Source organism: Fistularia commersonii, chromosome 16 (assembly GCF_037954325.1).
Source record: "Fistularia commersonii isolate RoL2024-O1a breed Wild chromosome 16, RoL_Fcom_v1.0, whole genome shotgun sequence".
NCBI classification, from domain to species: Eukaryota; Metazoa; Chordata; class Actinopteri; order Syngnathiformes; family Fistulariidae; genus Fistularia; species Fistularia commersonii.
The window spans coordinates 7150419-7170866 of record NC_141299.1 but is presented as its reverse complement, the minus strand read 5'-3'; the positions used below and the strand labels follow the sequence as shown (position 1 = coordinate 7170866).

General features: G+C 40.1%; 1 protein-coding gene across 1 annotated transcript in view; it reads left to right on the top strand.

The window, feature by feature from the left end:
- The first annotated feature begins 10752 nt into the window (after positions 1-10752).
- Positions 10753-20448, top strand: part of ncanb (neurocan b) — a 146500-nt gene continuing 136804 nt past the window's right edge. The window contains exon 1 of the mRNA XM_086161441.1: positions 10753-10971. The gene's annotated coding sequence lies outside the window, so the exon portion shown is untranslated. The remainder of the gene's footprint in view (positions 10972-20448) is intronic.

The following is a 20448-nucleotide window of genomic DNA, read 5'->3' as shown; positions in this document are numbered from 1 at the left end:
CTTTTGCACCCCCAGCCTCATCAGAGTCAGCACCCTGGCACATTTGCAGATAAGACCTCTCAGGCGCAAAACAGTGGCAGACATCATCTATCTGTCTCTTTCCGCTGGTGCTTGTGATTTTTAAGTCACATTGTATATTGATTGCCAATAATGATAGACGGATGAGGAGTGGTAGAGGGAAAGACGAGCTAGTGATTGCCGCAACTCCTGTGACCCAATAATAGAGAGCATATGTCATGTGTCAGTTCTCCCTGTGTACCCATAACCCACATGTAAGTTAATGCATATTTAAGTCTTATATTGATATATACTAAGGATAAAGGAGTGCTTTTGACTGCATGTAAAAAAGAGAGGTGGTGCCATCAAAAGACGTAATGTTAGTCAAAGCTTTCTTAAATGGTTAAAATTATTCTTTGCAGAGATATTTTGTTTGCAGTGACACTAAATCTTTTTCATAAAAGTTTAATATTGTACCAATGAAAGACCTTGACAGTTGGATAAAGGTTCAGGCACATTAACAGCAAATCATATATACTTTACTGCTGGCCATTTTCCAAATCGTAACTTTTGATTTTCTACTTTCCAGTTGTTCTCTTTATAAACTATTTAAACAATACACATTGTAGAGATAGGTTATCCATCATGGTGAATGAGCATTTTACCAACCTGTAGTGCTTTTATTAAAACTCAGATTACCTTTATCTGGTATTATTCATATCACAAAAGGGACATTTTTAAAAGCCATGGTCTTTTGAAATTTTACTGTGAATCATCAAAAAGGGCTGCTTTCAGTATTTATGATGTCACAAATAAAACCCAGAGAGAGTGCTTGAAGATGTAGGCTGGGACAGAGAGCTGTTTGATTTCACCATATTAGATTACTTTTCTGTGTACCTCGTCCCAACTGGTACAGAATCTTAAATGGTCTTGCTTCACATTAAACTTATCAATGGACTGTTTGGTTTGTTATAAAAGTGAGAAGAGATGAATAATCTTTGGGAACTGAACAGTAAGAGAGGGTATAAAGATTTCTATTTTTTAATTATAGATACATCCATTTGAGTGGGGGAAAGGGGAGGATTTGCATATTGAATCAGCTCCTGAAATATAGACAACCCAATCAAAACTTTTGTATACTGCTATTCATATGTAGAAAACTGATTGGCAGCTGCGAAATAAATTTGCAAAGCACAGCTAGTTGGTTAAAATATGCAAAGCAATCTGTACTGTCCTTAAATAAAGAGAGGACTCGACCATAGCTTTAACAGTTGTCACTTTATCATTTCCTTGAGAAGGAATTTCTTAAACTAATTATTTTTAATGCCCATTTATCACACATATCTTACAGGCTAAAATCATAGACATTTGATTTGAGAATTAAACAGGACCAGAATGTTCACAAAAAAAGTTTGGAAACTTCAAACAAACATCCAGTCCCTCGTCTCTGTGAGAAGTACCGGTACATTTACAATGAGCCGTGTCTTTAAAACTATCCATTTTACTATCCACTGTAAAAGTCTGTGTATTTCAGGGCTCTAGAGAACAGGATCTAGGTTTTATTTTCATTTCATCCTCTGGTGGTTTTTCAGGAGACGATGTGTCATTTTTCCTAAAAGGACAGAAAACTGCAGAATTAAGGAGACGTGAAACTGGGAGAGATCGACCATGAAAAAGAGGGGTGTCTAACACTTGAATTATATACCTTTTGTTTAGTCTTTATTTCAGCACAGTGTAGAAATGATGCCTTCTTGATAAAATGAGCTCTCCCTTGCCAAAGTGTTAGAGTTGTGGTAGATTATTTCTCAATTCTGCCATTTCTATGTCATGAGTTGGGGAATATCCCTTCAAGTCAGTTATTTCAAGTATTTGATTCAGGTATAAATACTGAATTAGTACTGATTGCTTCTTCCTACCAATCATCCTTACCAAAGCTAAAATGCCCATACCCGGCTAAAATAATGTGACTTGTGATTTACGTTTCATTATTATCAAAAGTGGACAGCACGGTGGCGCATTGGTTAGTGTTTCTGCCCAACAGCAAGAAAGTCCCTGGTTTTACTGGGTTTCCTCCGAGTTCCCTTTTTTCTTCCCACAATTCCAAAAACAGGCAGTCGGTTAATTGGAGACCCTATATTACTCAGATGTGTGAATGATAAAGCGAATGGTCGTATGTCTCTATAAGTGGCCATTTGATTGACTGGTGACCACTCCAGGGTGAACCCTCATGCTCACCCAATGACAGCTTGGTTATGCTTCAGTCCCCCTGCGGCCCTGCGTGCAGGATAAGCGGTATGGATGATGTATGAATGAATGTTATCAAACAGTAATTATCTTGACATGAGCATGAGGAACTGCCAGTTAAAAAGAAAAGGGAAAGTTTACATATTGTGATATACTTCCAGAACACAGTTAAATATGTTGTAGTTATTTTTGCATAGGAAATGCTTTTCTTTGATCGTCTTTTCCATCTGTCAGCCAACAAGACAGAAGGGGGACAACTGTCTTCAGTTTTAGAAAAGAGCTGCCGGTGGAAAAAAAGAAAACAGAGCGCTTCCAAGGCATGAGCATATATATTAACGTGTAGTTGGGGACAACAAATACTGAATTGTGAAAGAGATTTTTCATTAATAACATAACTGTTTATGTTAAATTTTCTGCGGTGGCTAACATATTCATTAATGCTGGTGAAGAAATTACATTTTCATCATTTTCATCACACACTGAAATCTCTGCTATTTTCCTGCAAACAATCACATATCAATGACAGATGAAGACCCCGATAAGCCCTGGACCAGAGACAAGACACGTGAGATATCTATGTGAACGCTAAAAGAGGGAAGAAGAAGAAAATGATCACATTTGCAACACACATACACCCATGGAAGTAGAAATTGCATTGTTATGTAATGTGTTTATCATCAACTCTGTGGGACACTCAACATTATCATAGTTATACTAGAATAGTGTTATAAAAGGACCTAATTTATGATGCATTTCTAATGTCTGTTTTGTTAGCTGACACAGCTATTATGTATTACTGTTATCTACAGGCACAGTTACTGAACAATTCTGTGGGCTTTATTGTCTATTTCAAAAATCATCATGAGGTCAAGTTAATGGTTATCTACTTTTTAAAGTAGGATTTCAAAAAATTGCCTTATTGTATTTCCCTGTGGTCGGCGCGGTGGCTAACGCTACGGCCTCACAACACGAAGGACCCTGATTTGATTCCGATTATTGGACCTTTCTATGTGGAGTTTGCATGTTTTCCCCATGTCTGAGTGGGTTTCCTCTGGGTTCTCCAGTTTCCAGTCCAAAAAACATACAGGTTAATTGGAAAAAAAAATTGGGAAAAACTGCCCAGAATGAATGGTTGTTTTTCTATATATGTGGCCCTGCGATTGACTGGCGACAAGTCCAGGATGTACCCTGCCTCTCTGGGGTAGGATCCAGCAGGATAAGCGGAAGAAATGGATGGATGGATGTATTTCCCCTTAAATCAAGGGACTGCTTCACTGCGAATTTGATTCCATTTATTGATAAAGTGACCGAGTGTGTGACTTCACCTTGAATTGCATCATTTGACAAACGTTTTAAGAAATTACGCTTCTGAGCAAACATGCACATGCATTTAAAACTTGTTCACAGTTTTATCTAGGGTCAATCTTATATGGTCTTCACTCTATACAGGTTTTTCAGATGATATTATCTGTGATTGAATCCAACGCCTGTTCTGTGAATGTGATCATGTTCTGTAATGCAAACCTGTTAAGTCCTGTCTAATCACATCAGGGTCTGCAATCGTAAAATGTTTTGGTTTTCAAACACCAAATATAATTCTATATCTGTATCTTTATGTAGGCTGGTATAAGAAAATAATTACTGATGCACATTCTTATAATACACACAACCTAGTTGAAAAAATAGTTTGAACTTCAAGCCAGGCTCTTTTAGCCCCCTGCCTCCCCTCGCCGTCAGTCAGAATTTTTCCTACTGGTCGTATGTTTGTGGTAGATAAAGCCGATCTAGCAGTCCAACAACCTCTTGTCTCCTCCCCTCCCTGCCCTATTCATTATAGATCACCTGCTCCCACCTGCATGGCTTCATTACTCCCTCATTACGGTTTCTCTGGTCTGCTGACTCGTCTTTTTCAGCACAGTGCTTCACAGCCCTCCTGGTGCTGCTGCATCAAACCCTGCCACAGTTTTCCCAGTTTGTCGTCTCCCTGCTAATTCCAGCTTACACAGTTCCTCATCCTCATTTTCAACAACAAGTTTTTTTTTTTTGCTCGCAATCATTCTTAATGACAGCAAATGACTAAGAGCAGTTAAGCACATCTATAAGTGCCTCCACCAGTTTTTTAAGGGTCACCATATTGGAACCAGGAGTAACCCCAGAACCCCTTGTGAACATGTGCCTCTATTAATCTAAAAAAATCCACCCAGTTTTCATCTTTATTACTTAATATTGTCCTGTATCAATTTGATGATACTTACCGTTCCTGTGGAAAACACTGAGCCAATAAGTTAAAGGGTCCTTGCAATTACTTGCACGTTAGATGTTTTGGAGAGAAGGTCAGAGAAGCCAGACTGAGATTGTTTGGTTATGAACAGAGGAAGGATAGTGAATATATTGGTAGACAGATGGTGGAATTGGAGCTGGCAGGCAGGAGGTCTCGAGGAAGACTAAAGAGAAGATTTATGGACGTAGTGAGAGAGAGTATGAAGATAGTTGGTGTGAGAGAGGAGGATACAGAGAATAGGGTTAGATGGAGAAGGTTGATTGGCTGTGGCGGCCCCTGAAGGGAAAAGCTGAAAGGAGAAGTTCTTGCAATTATCTTTCTAAATAATGATCTGGTGTAAATTCCCAATAATTATGAGGTTATTGAATCTGCACTGATGGACATAACATAAAATGAAAATAATTATTTATTTTACATGAAATACTGAGTGATAATTGATTTTGGATGGGATGTCTTTTCAAGGGTGAAATCTGGATTGGAATCCTCAGCCCATTCTTTTCCTGTGTTTTTTTCTCTTGAAGATGGCTTTGTCTGGTACTTTGCCTCCATGTCATCAGTAGAATATGATGGGTACTATATATATATATATTTAAGACCAGAGACCAGATAAGTTTAGTAAGACTGGGAAATTATTAGGACTGCAGGATTAGAAAACATGCCGAACCTTTCTAACAACTTTATATGCTGATAACAACTGACCTAACTCGAGACATTATATGAAATGTGTTCAGTTAAAGATGTAAATACACATATAAATATTCCTGCAGAAAAGCAGTAAACAATCTCAGCTTCGATATGCACCTGTTATGGAATGAGAGCAGCTGCTGTGCTTGTTTGTTCTATCCTTCAAGAGATTGGCATTACTTCTTCAGGTTGGTTATTCAACATATAAAAAAATTCTCACCAGGATTTATATTCAAGAGTATTTCTTCAGGCTTTGAATTAGAGACTTGAAAATGTCACAGTTGGCTATTTGTGATTTACAACCGGGCTTGTAGTATTAGTTTAGCTTTAAGGATGAGAATTGGTCAAGACTGAAATATTTTAACAACTATTATGTACTAGCAGTGTAGATTACCTTCATGGTTTCAAGAATTTGAAGTTAGAGAAACACGCTTACAAGTTATATGGAGACTTATCTTGATCATTTGGAATGGGTTGCTATGATTTTTAGAAGACAAATCATCAATTGAGTTTCAAATGTCTGGGATGTTATACTCACCAGCAGGTCAAAGTGTCCTTCAATGGCATTGCTTCAAAAACAATTTGTGTAAAATTCCATGACACGGTTGTTCTCCACTCATTGCTTATCCTAGTCAGTTCCCTGGTCAATGACAAAATAATGCTGAAATCTTTACCGAGCTAAGACATACACTGTATGGCCAAAGGTATTCGCTCACCTGCCTTGGCTTGCATATGAACTTAAGTGACATCCCATTCCTAATCCATAGGGTTCAACATGATGTTGGTCCATCTTTGCAGCTATAACAGCTTTAACTCTTCTGGGAAGGCTGTCCACAAGGTTCAGGAGTGTGTTTATGGGAATTTTTGACCATTCTTCCAGAAGCGCATTTCTGAGGTCACACACCGATGTTGGACGAGAATGCCTGGTTCTCAGTCTCTTCTCTAGTTCATCCCAATGGTGTCCTATCGGGTTGAGGTCAGGACTGTGCAGGCCAGTCAAGTTCATCCACACCAGACTCTGTCATCCATGTCTTTCTGGACCTTGCTTTGTGCACTGGTTTACAGTTATGTTGGAAAAGGAAGGGACCAACTCCACACTGTTTTCACATAATTAGGAGCATGGAATTGCCCAAAATGTCTTGGTATACTGAAGCTTACAGAGTTCCTTTCACTGGAACTAAGGGGCCAAGCCCAGCTCCTGAAAAAACAACCCCACACCTTAATCCCCCCTCCACCAAACTTCACACTTGACACAATATAGTCATACAAGTACTGTTCCCCTGGCAACCGCCAAACCTGGACTCGTCTATCAGATTGCCAGCACTGCTTTAGCAGATTGCTAAAGCAGTGCGATTCGTCACTCAAGAGAACACGTCTCCACTGCTCCAGAGTCCAGTGGCAGTGTGCTTTATACCATTGCATCTGATGCTTTGCATTACATTTGGTGATGTTTGGCTTGGATGCAGCTGCTTGGCCATGGAAACACATTCTATGAAGCTCTCTGTGCACTTTTCTTGAGCTAATCGAAAGGCCACACGCAGTTCGGAGGTCTGTAGCGATTGACTCTGCTGAAAGTGGGCAACCTCTTTGCATTATGCCCCTCAGCATCCGCTGACCCTTCTCCGTCAGTTCACATGGCCTAGCAATTCGTGGCTAAGATGCTGCAGTTACTAAACATTTCCATGTTCTTATAATACAGCTGACATGTCATTGTGGAATCTTCAGGAGCATGGAAATTACACAAATTGGTTGCGTAGGTGGCATCGTATCACAGTTCCAGGCTATAATTCACTGAGCTCCTGAGAGTGACCCACTCTTTCACATATGTTTGTAAAAACTGCCTGAATGCCTAGGTGCTTGATTTCATACACCTGTGGCCATAGAAGTGATTGGAACACCTGATTCCGATGATTTGGATGGGTGAGTGAATACTTTTGGCCACATAGAGTATATACCTATGTATATGCCTAGCATTCAGCATTGTACTGTGGATTGGGGTTATAATTCAATAAAAATATCAAGGCACTGACTCTGTGGTCACTGTCAGGTTGTCCATGAAGGCATTGATTGGCGGTTGATGGATCTCAGACTTAGACGTAGGACCTCTGCACTCTGGTTCTGCAGATTTTACCAACATATTCATAACCAGAGCAAACAGGACCGCTGAGACGGTGCAGCCTGTGATGATTCCCTTCTCCAGTCTGTGCCACTCCGATGTTGCTGCTCTGAGACCCTCAGGCTGAAGTCACCATAGTAATCAAGGATGACGTCTGACTGTACCTGGAACATGGTGCCTCTCCAGAGTTTCAAAAACCATCTTATGGGGCATTGAGCCATGGACATTTGCCAGGTCTAGCCACCGCACCACTAAAACACCCTTGTTCTCCTTTGCCTCTCAACAGCTAAGTGACCACGCCAGTATATTCTTATCACCCTGGTACCTCATCAGGCACCTTTCTGTGCGGAGGTGTTGATGTATCAGTTCTTGAGGAAGTAACAAACTTTTTAGCATTTTGCTATAGGAGGCTAACAAAGTTCTGTTACAGCAAAGGATGCCGGGAAGTTACTTCTGACAAGTCTTCCCACAACATGTTACAATATTTTAAATACTGTATTAATCTCCAAATAGAGGAAAATTCGAAATAATGCGCTACTCAAACATTGGTAACCACATCAAAAATGCACTTAATACAAGCATAATGTAGTGGCTGAACAAGAGAAATACATTTTAAAAGAGCTGCAGAAACCTTGGATTGGTGTAATCTGTTTCTTTGTTTCCTCACTTTGTAGTTTATTTGCTCCTGGTCATTTAAGCAAACAGGGATGAACTCCTTGTGAAGAGAGATAGAAGACAGAACATGTTGTCAGAACATCTCATCATAATCATCATCATCATCATCATCATCATCATCATCATCATATTCATTAAAATCAGGGGATTTAATCTTTTTGAAATATTGTGAAGTGTGATACTCAGGGTTTGTGCACTGCAGTCATTTTAGTGTAAAGCACTCAACCCTGTTTGGTTTCAGCTCCCAAGTCTTTGATACTGAAGACTCGCACAGCTAACAGCTCAAAGCTGGAGCGTAACCAGCATGTATAACTTCAAACAAAATCAAGCTCTAACTGCCCCAACAGCCCAGCAAGAATTTCATCAATAAATTGTCTGCAGTCATCATATGATGTGTTCTAAGTAGTGAGGATTGCCCAGCAGTGATCATTTATGTTTCATCCAAAATCAAATGAAATCCCCAGAGCAACATGACCATACACATCCACTGTATGACCATGCTGCTTGATAACTGGTTTAAACAGTTGAGTTCAAGCTTCTCTCTGTCACATGCCTTTAACTCCAGTAGGCTTGGATAATGGTTTCTGAACCAGCAAAGTTTTGAATAAAACACAAACTGTTCAAAATGTAGCGTTGCAACCGCAGACAACTGTCACAATAGCATCATATACAACTAATAATTTAACATTTTGCAATGTGGTGGAAACTAGTATTTACAGTCCATATCGTTAATTTTTCATTTGCACCTGGATATACACTTTATTTTTTTGATAATATTCAGCCAGTTTATATATTTAAACTGTATGTATGTACACATGCATACATATAAACACTCATATATATATACGTTATATAATAAATACACACACACACACATACATATATATATATAATCACACGAAGTATTGACAGCATATACATACATGCATACAGTGCCATGAGATTCTGACTTTGGTGTAATTGCTCACAAAAAGTATGATGGTCAAAGCGAATGGTTATTAGGACATCCAGAAACCTTTTTATTGTTATGTGCCACTTGCAGTATACATAAAGCCGAGTTACAGCACTGTTACGTGTCAGTGTATTACCAAGAGGTTTGTGATGAAAGCTTTATGGTCTGCTAGAAGATAAAAGGCTTGTTTATTATGCGATTTATATGGAACTGAATGCTTAAATGAAGAGCTGCATTTTTTTGTCCCACATATTCTCTATTCATATATTTTCTGTGGTTGAATGCATGAAAATATAAAGGTCTGTTAAGCAATAAATATATCTACATGTTTGGTCAGAAGTATAAATTTCCTCTGATGGGATCATCGCATTAGATACCATATGTAAAGAATGTGTGCTAGTAAAGTGCAATGTATGAACATGCCACAGTGAAGAAATTCATCCATTACATCTGTCTGACCAGAATAACAAGTTCAGAACAGAATCCCTCAATAGGAAGTGGCATAATTTGCCTGAGATTTGGTCTATAGTTTTTTTTCCATTCATGTATTGGTTTATTTTATTATTTTTAAAGTGGCTCTAAATAGAAACCTAAATTTGCCAGAATAGTGACAAATGGCATTTAAATGTTTGTTTCCATAGCAAATGATTTGTTCTGCTCCCACGTTATATTTATTTTTCGGTACTACAGTGCTCAAGTGGTTCAGCACCACGGACAGCTACTGGGCCATTGAAGACTGTAAAAAGGCGAGCTTGTTTTTTAACTTGAGTGACTTTTACATCAACGTCCCTAATAAAGTTCTAAAAGTATACTGCTTGGATATGGTGAAAATTGAATTTTTGTTAAACCGACAAAAACTGTACAGGAGCCCTGGGATGCCTAAATCACACAAGTCTGTTGAACAAAGTCTTAATCTCCTTGCATGCAGCACAGGGTCTCCAGGGGATCATTATATTTTATATGCAACAAAGCCATTGGTTGCTTTGTGTAACAGTATCATTTTTTGCAAAATCTCTTGCAGCACCCCCCTGCAATTTATATTGTGATAATTATTACTTTGCAAGGACATTTTTAATTGGCTTGTGTTAACTTACACAATTCCCAACACTTTCAATGCACTATAGAGGACAAACTGTGTTGAAAAGTTATTACCGTTACTCCAAGTTTTAGGTCAGATTGTTGTTTAGGTGATCCCCCACCCCCCTATTTTATTCATCTTTTTTTTTTTTTTCATACCAACCACACCATTGGCAATTTCGGCATATGGCTCAGCTAATTTGGGCCTAAACTCCCCCACTGCGTGTAAATCCTGGATTGGGGTCATTGTTTGTCTGCCAAGCAAGGTGTTTCTCTCCCAGAGGTTATTAATCACTCAGACAAACACAACAGCAGGGCCGAGGTGCCAAATCACGGCTTTCTAACGAAAACCTCCCTTTGCCTGTCTCATAAATTACATGAGGGGATCTGGGACCAGTAGCTGGGAAGGTGCTGCGTCCAATAACATACCATTTATTACAACGGCGAACAATAACACACATAGGCTCACGGGTTTCCGGCGCATTACGCGGTTTGGAGTTAAGTTGTGGTATTCCATCACATTAGGTGCGGGAACTTTTGCTCGATACGTCAACCTCGGGCACCCCCTCCCTCTCCCTCCACGGCCGGCACCCCCTCCATCTCTCTCCAGCTATTTGAATAGGGAGCCTGCGGAGCACTCTTTGTTCAGTAGCGCTCAGCTGCTGGAGAGGTGAGCACCACTCTGGCGCTCATCCACGCATGGTGACAGCCGGATCGCCTCGGCTGTGGTAGACGCGCAGACTCTTCGGGTAGACACCAGTCGTTCGGTCGCCGATATTCAGACCCGCTTCGTGTTCTCGCCACTCTTGCAGGGGTTTTACGCGCCCGTGGATGGTGGAACTCGCCTGCGAAGCTGTTCCACCTGCACCGGATCAGACCCACGGTCTTTAAACGCTGCGGCGCCGATCTACATTCCTCTGGACTGGCTTTCAGTTCCTCCACAAGGTGAATGCCAGTTTCATCAAACTCTTATTAAAAATATATATTTCCTACTAGATTTTCGCACGTACAGTCCGTCTTGGGTAATTTCTTTTATGCTACTTGTTATATTGCATTATAATTAGGGGTGAATTGGAGATTGTTAATGCCGTTCAAATGCAGAGATCTTCTGTTGCGAGCTGACTTACATACAAAAAGTGTAAGTTTTGGTGGATAATAACCATTTCACATGTGAAGGTAAAGATAAATCAGTAATTCTGGCACCACTTACTTCTTATCCGAAATGTAACCGCTCACTCTTTTTGCATTCAGGCGAACTATATTGATGTGTCACAAAATTTATTGAAGTAATAGCACCTTTTGTTTCAATTCTTTTGAGTTTCATAGTTTGCAAAGACATCCCTCCTCCCCACCATATCCAAAATGGGATTGCTTTGGACTTATAAAGCTCCAAATGGAAATAATATAATTTTAACAGTTGTGATGTCATGGTTTTACAGGTAACGACTAAGAGTGCTTCTATTCCGTGCTTGTGAAAAGTGCACTCGGAAGCAAATTGTTCACAATGATTTATCAATTCAATTTCTCTCCTGTTGAAATACCTGTTTCGTGGCCCTTTAAGTGGCAGGTGAAGCAGATGGAGGAGCAGGGTTTTGTGCAAGTTGACATGCACAGCAGCTGGTGCTGTCGGTGGCTGAAACAAAAGAAACCTGTGGCATTTTCTGGGGCTCGCACTTGGTCTCTCAATTATTTTTGTTCGAGCAAATTTCAGTGTCTCACAGCTGCAGTTCTTGGCCACACACTGGTCAACGTGGAGGAAGTCAGAGCAATAAGAGGCATGTGGCTGCGAGTGGAGAAGACAACAAACACGGCCTCTTTTGGGTTGATATCCTATTTTATGAGTGTATCGTGTCAAAACAAGGATGGCATCAATGGTAGACACAGCTCAAGCTTTTGCAATGTTTTGTGGCCATTCTTTCTTCGCTCTTGGTCTTAGTCTCATATTTTGTCTCTCTTACTTTTAATCTGTGTTACTTGTATTTGTACACAGCACTGCGCTGTTACCATGACAGTTCACGTATCAAGTCATTCCAGACAGATTCTGAGCCTGAGCCTTCATTAACCCCGTATTTTTGTTTCTGTCACTTTTATTGCTCAACTTTTTGTTGTCATGTACATGTGATTCTGTATTGGTGTAGCATATTCTGTGTCTGTGAGTAAGACTAAATGACAAAGAGCAAGGCAGTGCCTCCAGACAAATGGACTGATCTGTGGTTCCCCATCTGATATGGAATTACACCACAGAGGGGAGCTTAAGTTTTCTTTTTTCCTGAGCAGCTGGTTAAAAGGCTTTGTGTGTGTGATGGTATGTGATGCCTCCTCCCCGGCTACCTTTGTTTCCGCTACTGCAATGTTATGACTAAACCAGGGGGATCATCACATCGGCTTGTTTGAGGTTCTGGCTTGTCACCCATTTGGCGTTTTCATGACTCTGCACTCTCATGTAATTCACGGAAGGTCTCTTTAAGTCTGCTTTGCCTCTCGTTTCTCTTTTTATCTCCTTCTTTTGTCATTGTCACTCTTGTTGGACACTATTATTCCTGAAGTGGATCATAAGCACAGCTGTTAATGTCATTGTTCTCTGAAGAGGTGTTCCATCCTGTGGTCCACTGCCCTCATTTCAATATCCTTTATGTGATGAAGTATTACAACGGATGAACAATATTCTGTCTGAGAGAGGTTTGCTAATTCTTCTTGGCCCCACTCCAACTCTGACCAAGGCCAAATGCGACTCAGAAGTGTCACCGCATTATCAAAGAAAGACAGGAAAGAGGAGGCTAATGGATTGGCTGATTTGACAGCAATATCTGATTCTTTGCGAATTGTTGTGCTGTCACATTTTCTTTTAAATAATGCACCTTTTGTCATGAATGTTCTCAGTCTAGTGCAAACACAAAAAGATGTGAATGTGCGAGAGTGTAATTTTGCAATTTGGTTTTGTCCAGTGATTTGAATGGAAATATCTGTTTATCTTAGCAGGGATTTTGCCAATGGGGGACATTGATATTCCTACAATGAACCTTCTGCTCTGCTTAAAACAAACAAAGCCACTCTGGCACAATAGACCCAGGGAGTGCAGCCAAGCAACTGCACATTATCACTATGGAGAATCTCTAGGCTGTGTTGGGTTGCTGTGATTCTGCTGTGACTAATAACTGGCTTTAATCCATATCATTTCGAAGAAGAAGAGGAATGTTTATTATTAAAATATACCTTCTTTTTGCTGAGAGTTCAGCACTCTTGGGTCATCATAGATGTGATAACCGGGTTTTGCCCGTGGGATATTGAAAGATTCCTGCAGAGAGACTAATTTGGAGGTAACCCGGATCTGATTAAACAGTAAAAACATTCACAGTAGCCCACGTACATTACAATCGGTTTGTTAATGATCGTCACGGTGTGGATTTTGTATTGGCTTTACAAGTTCATGTGTTTGTGATGCAGTGGGACCTGTGAGCGTCAGCGCTTCAGTTTTAGGCTGCTCCACTTGGCACCTCTTTTTTCCCAGTCACAAGGTAGTTTCATCAACTTAATTAAGCCTGTACTTTTATTTGCCAAGTGATATCAATCCGGTTGACTGACAACTCAGCATAGATCCGCCTGTCCAAGCTGACACCAGTGAGCAGATGGAGCCGAGCCTAAGTGGCCTGCCTCTATCATTCAATTGGCTAATAATATAATAGACTGGCATGAACCATATTGAACTACCAATTGCACCTACAGCCAAGCAAATGAGCAGTGCAGCTGGGCCATTATGACCAGTGGCAGATCTGATTAAGCTCAGGAGGCAGAGACAGAAAAAAGGTATCTCCCCCCCCATCCCTCTAAACGCAGCATGTGAATATTCATTGAAGACCCCCCTTTTCCTCCAACAGTGCCAATGTTGTACCCCTCTCCCACAAAATGTATTATTCAACGAAAGCATTTTCCTTATTAAACACTATAAATAAATAATGACATCTGGTAACAGTTATTTGTCTGCTGAATTAATGACAGGGGTGCAGACCAGGATCTTCTAGGGACTAGAGGGGATGCGAAGAGTAGATTTCCATACAACTTCCTTCCCTCTGCTGGCCTTTCTTTGTCTCGCCAGTTGAGCGAAATGGTTCCTTTGTTGAAATCAGGTGGAATGTCAGTTGATCTAAATTGGTTTGCTTCACTGTCACTCCCTTTCTAAAACACAATGGAGGAGAGGCACATACTAGACAGCAGTTTAGTTTACCATAATGCTCCTGTTTGCCTGTCTGAGGCAATCTTTCAGAAAAAGAGGTACTCCCCACAGTACCTTTATGTATTTTCACAACTGTCTAGCTTCTGCTATGTTTACTAACTGTATTATTATTTTTTTTAAATATATTAGCCCAGGCACATCTTCATGCAGATATGGTTATGGCAGATATGGCTAAATAATCTATCACAAATGGTTATCAAGTACGTTATATTGCAATTATCCCTGTATAGGCTTTATATATCAGACACTGATAAGTTGATTAACAGCAATCGCTTTTGATTAGAGCTAGTGTTTTCGGCAAATGAATAGCATTTGGTTGTGTGTGGTCATGCGTTCTGTTTTCTGTGCTTGGGTAAAGAGATATCTGCATTTTCGCATAACACTGTGTGTCCAGCCCTAATTTCAACACTTGACATTATTAGTTACACTACCACCTGGGTCAAACACGCTGTCAGGGCCAGTCGTGCAGTATGGCTGAACCACTAGCCATACATGTATTGCTTTCCTTTGTGTGTGTGCGTGTGTGTGTGTGTGTGTGTGTGTGTGTGTGTGTGTGTGTGGAGGTGTGTGTATGTGTATATGTGTGGAGGTGTGTATATGTGTGGATGAGGGTTTGTTTCAGCACTTTTCATAATTTACTGTGTCTAAAATTGGTTAACAACTATCAATTTGATACATAATGGTAATCGGACATGGCGGTTGGCAAAGCTACAAAATGCATAATTTCTGTTATATGTTGCATTCTCCAAAGTTTTGTTGTTTGTACATTTTTTATTCTCCTCATCCTATCATACACTAACCTAATGAAATGGCCGTCTTTAATTTATGCATTTGTCTTCCTGTAGTTACTAACTATTATATTGCCAAGATATATTTTTTTCCTGTTATAGCCACTGTCTTTTAGTATATTCACATTGCTTCTTTAAATTGTTTTGATCGCACTCCCTAATTTATTCTTTTAAAGTCAGATGCAAGCAAACCAGCAGGAAGAGAGTAAGGTGCAGAATAATTACAGCAACTGGCTTTACTGACCTCCATGGACAAACAAGACTGCTAGTGTCAACTGGTTAAACCTCAGCAATTGATATGAATCACGTTTGATCATCTTGGCTTCTGTGACTTTTATTCAAATAAATACATTATGAGAGAGAAATGGCGCTGAAGTCAGGGTTCAGCAGCGGTGAAAAAATACTTCCGTTGCCGGTAAAGCCATGTGGAGTTTCAGGCACATGAAAGTCAGACAAAGACAGAGCAAAATCAGCACGAGCTGGACAACCTGCAGCCATAACAGACCTATCCAGCAGCATGGGGCGGGATAGTGGTTGGGCAAGCAATGTTCAAAGCACGGAGCATTCCAGAATGTGAGTGACTGTGTCCCTGTAGCCTGTCAGTAAATCAACTTCCTATGACAGTGATTTCAGAAAAAGGGCCTGCTGTGACTGCTGGAGAACAGAGAGGGTGGTTGCTGTGTTTTGGCACCATTCCAGTGCCCTTCTCCGTCAGGAGTTGCATTCCCTGGCTCGGACTGTGCATGTATGTAGTGAAGGTGAGGTCAGGGTGCCAAACTTTGATTCTTTCATTGAAGAATGAAAAACAACATGTGGATTGTTTTATGCGTCATGTCGGGGCTGTAGTTTTATCTGTGAGGTTTCACTCTGTAACATATGGCTCCTTTATCTTCTTGGTGTTATTCACAAACATCTATGGCTAAGGGAATCATATCTCCTCCGTTTTTTCATAAATTGAAGAAATACCTCATATTTATATTATATAAATAATGTAATATATATTGTAGGTATATCTCCTATACCTCTAGTAATTTCTGCATTGTGTGTGTGTGTGTGTGCGCGCACATGCATGCGTGCACGTTGGGGTAGTAACAGATTGCAGTTTTGTTTGAGTGCAGTGTTTGTGCATAAAAGAGACATTGTCTCATTTTTGAAAAAAAAAAAAAAATTATCTTTTTTTAAAAGACTGAGCTGCATTTGTGGATTAAGCACAAGTTATATGATCACACAGGCAATGTTTTATCGTACATAGCGCTCTGAGAGGCAAAGGCAGTTTGTGCCCCTTTTGAGGTGTCCCCAGTGCCCCTGTACTATAAATCTGGTGTGATATACAGCTGGCTGCAGTGCAGATAGATTTAGCCAGATGAGTCAACAGTCCGTGATCGTGTTTTGTTGTCTGAACTGACAGATATTATTATAAAAAAGTCTTCTGAAAGGGAGAGAAAGAAAGAAGGAAAGAAAGTGTGTGTGTGTGTGTGTGTGTGTGTGTGTGTGTGTGTGTGTGTGTGTGTGTGTGTGTGTGTGTGTGTGTGTGTGTGTGTGTGTGTGTGTGTGTGTGTGTGTGTGTCAGAGAGAGATGCATTCAACTGAGATTAGACAAAACATACATTTACAAACTCCTTCTCATTATCAGGTCAACAGTTCTGATTCACCAACATATAAAACATCTACATTTTTCAGGTCCAGCAATGACTCTTAGCTCCAAGACATGCAGAGAGCTGCCCTGTAAACAGTGCTTCAATATCCCTCAGTATTTATACCCTGGAAGCCCTAAGCCACAGTAGCGCGACCAAGTAAGAAATTAACCAGCAAACTTGTCCAACATAAAACCTAATATCCAGTGCAGAGAACCCTTTTGGAGATAGTCAGGAACATCTTCCCACTCATGACAGAGAGAACAGAAAATAAAGAAGACACATGATGGCCTTCAGCAAATCTATCATATAAAGACTTAGGTAAGATAGAAAATACACAGACATCCAGGGCCAACGTTAGGCAGAAACACAAAAAAGTCCTATGAAAGATCTCTTTAAATCTATCGAAGCAGATAATAGTAGAAGCAGATGATAAAACACTAAACCTGAAACCAGCTATGACCACACACCCCAAGCAACTCTGCACTGATACACCTTGAACAACCATACAGCTGCAGAGTTCTGGCCTTCACCACTTTTGCTGCATATATGTGAGGGTGAGAGGCCGAGAGAGGGTGAGAGAAAGATATATATATATATATATATATATATATATATATCGGCTCATGTAAGTCAAATCTTCCTGTTCTCCAGTGGAATTAAAGAAATGGTTTTGATGCGTTTTGTCATGCTGGAGTTAAGTAAAAGATCCACAACTGGAAAAAGCTTTCCTTTTTGCAACAGACAAAGGCAAAGACACCATATGTCGTATATATCTGTTGCCTTCACCTTTATATATATAATGTTGCGGTGTTTAGTTGTTGGTGTTTAGCGGTACTGATAAGATGTCAAATTGAGAAGCTGACAAACACTGCTTTCTCGAAAACAATGACTTGTTTAAAATAAATAAACAAATAATGATAATAATAAAAGAATAACAACTAAAATTATTTAATTCCAAACCCTTATATATAAATTCATACATATGTATTTGTTTTGATTTACATTTTTTTATTAGTTAAATTATTATTATTTTCTTCAAAGAAATCAATCCCCTTTCCCCATCCACCCACCCACCTTTCTAACACCAAAAAGCTGCGGTGTGCTACTCAACATTTCTATTTATCAGTGCAAGATAGAATTGAAGAACAGATCATTTCGATATTAGTTGCCCGCATAAATATAAGTGTTAAAAGAAAACTAAGGTTGGTGGAACAGCTCACTCAAAACACCTCAGATACAGAAAGTCTGAGCGCTGCATAATTTGCATAAATTAACATGCTAGAGCAGCAAAAACATCAGCATTGTTTGGCTCTGTGCAGCAAGTATCACAATATTTTTGCAGTAGAATTGTGACAACTTTTACACAGAGTGAGCGGCTGAACGGTGGGGTACTATTTCTGAGACAGTTTATAAATTAGGTTAATAGTGGATGCTGTCTATCCAGCCATTTGAACGTTCCATCTAATCTTTGTCATCCTGGCAATGAACAACTGTGATACAACTGCATTTTGCTCGGCCTTCAGAGGTCTTTAATTCCTAGCTGGCATTTCACTTCATCTACTGCACCCCTTTGGGGTGGTGAATTAGAAATCAGAAGACTCCATCAACATGCTTTTAATATTGAAATGCGTAAAGCTGATAGCCAGTCGGATGTCTAGCAAATAGATATAATAGTAAGTGATGATACAATTTTTCTTACATGGAACAATGAACTGCGCTGCCTTTCAAGCTCCAAGGCACTTTTGAGTTGGAGTCACTGTGCGTGTTTGCATGGTTTCGCGATGACAGGTCGGAAACTTTTACTCAAGGGTTTACCGAAAATAACATATTTTGTTAAAGGTCCAGCAGTTTAGTGGAGAAAGAGCATTTGTTTGCTCACAAATTGTTTGCAAGAACATCGCATTTCTAAAGAGTAATTTCCATTCAAATAGCCTGTACTATGTTTTATCAATACAGAGCAAGAAAATAAATGAAAACCAAATTGCTTGCTTTTCAAATCAGTAGAAGTTCAACTCAGCCCCCCAGCCCCCAATAGCACCACTGAACATTAAGGACAAATTTTGTGGTCACAGATTTTAATATAAAAGGCTGTTAAACAATGACCATTTTGTGGCTTTGTGCAGAAGCTCCACTGAGAAATCCCCCTCTGTGATTAGACAGGCTTCAGTTCTGCTCTGGCAAATTCAAAATGAACTGCTGTGGAGGTTACCCGTTCTTTATTGTAATTAACTGTCATGCTGCAAAATTAATAAAGAAAAAAAAAAGCATCAAAATGAAGAGTCGTGCGATCATTCGTGAGGCAAGTTTGTGTACGAGTGCACAGTGGTAAGAGTTGAGTAAATGTATTACTTCATGTGTTCATTCTCTATTTAGAAAGTTTCCTCTTGAAGTTATAGCCTTCGTGTTGAATAAGCCCGGTAAGCATTGCCGGAGACCCTGCAGTTAACTCATGGTCCACTTTGATAAATTAGAACGAAATAGTGCTGGGATATGGCTAAAGATTTTGTCTGTTTGTGTGTGTGTGTGACAGAAATGTCTGTCTAAAGGCACTGCTCTCCCTAAGTATCCAACTTGTTGCTGGGATTTATTTGAAGCTGTTCTCTGTGATGGATCATCCTCTGCACTGGACTACTGCTGTTGATCACCGACCCTTGACGGATACAGTGCAGGGGTTACAGTTGCTATGTCTGCATTCCACGGGCGTTGAGCGTGTGCTTGTGTGTAGAAATAATTATTGATTCGCTCTGATTCTTATCTGTTTTTACATGTTACACTGCCCATTACTTTAATTTCATTAGCTTAGTGGAATGCCCTGGACACAAAGCTGCTTGTCACTGAAGGTATAATTGTAATAAAATGCCTTTTTCTACCCACTTGCTTGCTGATACTGACATGTATAATTGATACCACATAGACCAATCTCCCAATCTGAAGAGTCTCACACGTACAAAGCATCTACCAGCACTATAGCCACAGGCTTAGAGACCGTGTCTTAATTTAGTCTTGTTAAATCATGACCTTTGCTGTTCTGACAGAGGCAACCAAAGCTGAGATGGTCGACTCCTCTCCTCTCTATCCCCTTTCTATCATCCCTTCTGTTTTTCCTCCCTGAAATTACATGTTCCATCATTCACTTCAGCTCAGTGACTTGTCTAAATGTTTGCGTGTGTGTGTGTGCGTGTGTGCTCACCTGCTCAGCTGCCCATGCATATTGTGTTTGTCCTGTTTGTTGCAGCTCACAATATGCAGGCAAGGACTGTTGGTCCAAATAGGGAGTCAGCTCTTCAGTGCGTGATGTGATTTACCATTGAGCCATTAGCACTCAAGCTGTGTGTGCCTGAGGTACTCTGAGGAAGTGAGGAGAGGAATGCTACCCACTGCCCCACACATCGAGTTTAAAAGCTCCCTTGAGATTTATTACCGGGAAAACATTTCTTTAGACCACATGCCATCACTTCACCCCCTACGGATCTATAGATGCTGAGCTTTTACACACTTCTCCAGTTGCTGCTGAGGTAGTTGTGTTACAGTTTGGAGTGGATTTGAAGTGGCCGGTGGAGACACGCAGCTGACAATTTGTAAGGATGACCATTCGTGATGTGTGTGCATTTGTGATTTTTTTGTGTACAGGCATAGTTTCACAAACACTCATTAAATCTCAACAGGTGGGAACAAGCCTTACTTTCTCTTGTCTTCTGCCTCCTATTGCTTATGAAACGAAAGCAACCAGTCAAGGTCACAATTAAACTTTTGCCACTTTTTAAGA